The following is a 2,640-nucleotide window of genomic DNA, read 5'->3' on the forward strand; positions in this document are numbered from 1 at the left end:
TTTACTGTCTGATAGCCTAATACGCATTTGACAGGACTCATTGAAAAATTCATTGCCCACGTTAATGGATGGCATCATGGATGGCATCACAAAACTGTTCCCAGGAGTCGTGAGTAACATCACAAAACTATTGCCAGTAATCATGAGTTACATTACAAACTCATTGCTTGCGCACGAGTATCAAACTTATTGCCTGTGTTTATGAGTAACTCAGTGTACATAGATTAACAGTGTTCAGAATAAAACTGTGCCCATAGAGAAAAACTTACTGCTTGTGTTTATAGAACAAACTCATTGCCTGTGTTCATAGAGTTAAACTCTTTGGATGTGTTTATTTTCCTGTAACCACAGAGTAACTGATACCAGGACAGCTCATTCTCGGAAAACTCATATCTGGCAAGTCACACCTGGACAGTTGATAACTAGGACAACTAATAAATAGGACAACTCGCAACAGGTATAAAGTGATAAATTAAAAAATAAAAAACAAATCTTAGAAGAAAAACTTCATTTTTAGGGGACAATGAAAACTAAAAACATTAAAGACTCAATATAAAACTAATTTGCTAAAACTTGCAGATTATATGCCACAGCTTTTAAGAGATTTTCTGGCAAGGATTATGCTTTATCAGTCGCTTGTTGCACTCTTCGTAAACCTGTTTTGAAGTTACTTGCACTCCCTATTCCAAATTCCAAATCACTTTTCTTTCTGATGGAAAAGGGGGAGCACTACTATTATGGTGTCGCCACCGTCGAATACTTCGTGATAAACTGTTGCTGGCAGTCCAGCCAACGCTTCATCTCGCAGAGAAGAACATTCTGTCGCAATCACAATTCTCGCAGTCTCTGTGATGGCAAGGCTTTGGCTTTTATAGAACCGAGGACATTCTAGATTTCACTTTACTACTATCTGCGCTGTGAAAGTGTTTCCCTGTTGAAGATACTATTTCTAATGGGTCCTCCTCAGCCATTGTCTGAATGCGCTCTGCACATCTTTACTTCACATAGCCAGACTTTTCTTGATTTATCTGCATTCTGCCTGTGAAAAGTATATACGTAGTTGTTAACATCCGCAAGCTTATTAGCTCTTTGCCGAGATTTTATATATGGCATTATGAAGGCTAAAGAAATTTTCAAAACTGTTGAAAAGTTCACTAGTACAAAACCAACTGACTTAAGTACAAAAAAAAAAAAAAAAAAAAATAATTGAAAAGCTATAACGACAGAGTTTTCGTCCAGCTAACGTCTTGAACTATGAAATTCAAAGGATGCTAGTCAATAATTAAAGAGTTAAATGATCAATTATGCCTATTTTAAACCGGGTTTTTAAGTGAAAATATAATACCTGTTATGAGTTATATATCTCACTTGTCCTAGATATCAATTGTCCAGGTATGAGTTGTTCGATTAGCCCTGAGTTTTCCAGTTTCCATACTTTAAAATAATTGGAATTTGTCCTGGCATCAGTTGCCCTAGAACCAGTTTCCATACTTAAAAAAAAATTGCTTTCGTGCTGTAACTAACAGGGGCTGGAAGTTCCTAGAGTTACTGACAAACTTCACAAAACTAATTCTATCTGCTAACAGCAGAAATCTGAACTTTACTCTGGACAATCTTTGTCAGGAGAAGTTTGCATGGTTTTGATGATTTTCAAGAGATTAGCTATTGGGTAAGCAAGCCCTATTACCGTAAATGACTCTTACATTCAGGGAGCTTCCTATAACACCTATACCAGAAATTTTCGGTTGCGAGAAAGGACAAAGTTCGAATCCTCTGAAAATTCCATCAAGTCTAACGCCAACCAACCACAAAAAACGTTTTCAGGAAGCTAAAATTCTGAAATAAAACAAGACGTCAGACCTATACATAAATTTAATTTGTTTTAATGCTGAATATTGTCGTTTGATGGCATAAACATACCTAATTTCCTCATGCTTCAGGAAGCTTTTGCATATTTAACTGGGAGGTAGCTAACACATTTAAATACCTAATACCTATCTGAACTTAAACGAAAAAACTAATAGATTAAGGCCCTATTTAGCACCTGAAAGAAAGTTTGATTAGTCAAAACAAAAACCACCCAAGAATCTGCATAGTAGGTCATACGACCTACTATGCAGAACATGGGTGGCTCCCCCACCCCTCCAGGGGTGCCTCCCCTAAAGGGGTGGAGGATAAAGAGATATACTGTTCAAGAACAGTAGGCAAAATAAAAATTTATTGCAAAAATTGTTAACGTAAATTTATTACACAAATTAAAAACAGGCAAATTTGATTTTAATTTGTTAAGTAAATTACAAAAATTAACAAAATTTACCAAATTAAAGTTAATTTTACAAAAGTATTAAAAATTAAATTTATGACAAATAGAAAATTAAATTACAAAAACTAAAGCAAATTTATGACAAAGTAAAAAGAAGACAAATTAATTAAAACTAAACTTGGCGGAAAATAAAATACCTCCTACATGCCTGATGCTCAAGAGATCAGCTGCATTATGCGTGAAACTTCACAGTTTGAACAGGAACTCAAGTCAAGCTCGTACCATCATCATCCTGGAGCAGACAGTTTTAAAGCTGTGAGTAACTTATTCTAAATCTTGTAAATTACGGGCGTTTCCTCGCGTCAGATTATGGATAA

At 35.4% G+C, this 2,640-nt stretch overlaps 1 long non-coding RNA gene across 1 annotated transcript in view; it reads right to left on the reverse strand.

Annotated features, from left to right (window-relative positions):
• Nucleotides 1-944: 944 nt before the first annotated feature.
• The window catches only part of LOC136830932 (uncharacterized), a 2,058-nt gene continuing 362 nt past the window's right edge, over nucleotides 945-2,640 (reverse strand). Inside the window, exons 2-3 of the long non-coding RNA XR_010850764.1 lie at nucleotides 2,461-2,555; nucleotides 945-1,039 (exon numbers count right to left, since the gene is read on the reverse strand). This is a non-coding gene — a long non-coding RNA (uncharacterized lncRNA). The remainder of the gene's footprint in view (nucleotides 1,040-2,460; nucleotides 2,556-2,640) is intronic.

This window comes from Macrobrachium rosenbergii, chromosome 47 (genome assembly GCF_040412425.1).
Source record: "Macrobrachium rosenbergii isolate ZJJX-2024 chromosome 47, ASM4041242v1, whole genome shotgun sequence".
NCBI lineage: Eukaryota > Metazoa > Arthropoda > Malacostraca > Decapoda > Palaemonidae > Macrobrachium > Macrobrachium rosenbergii.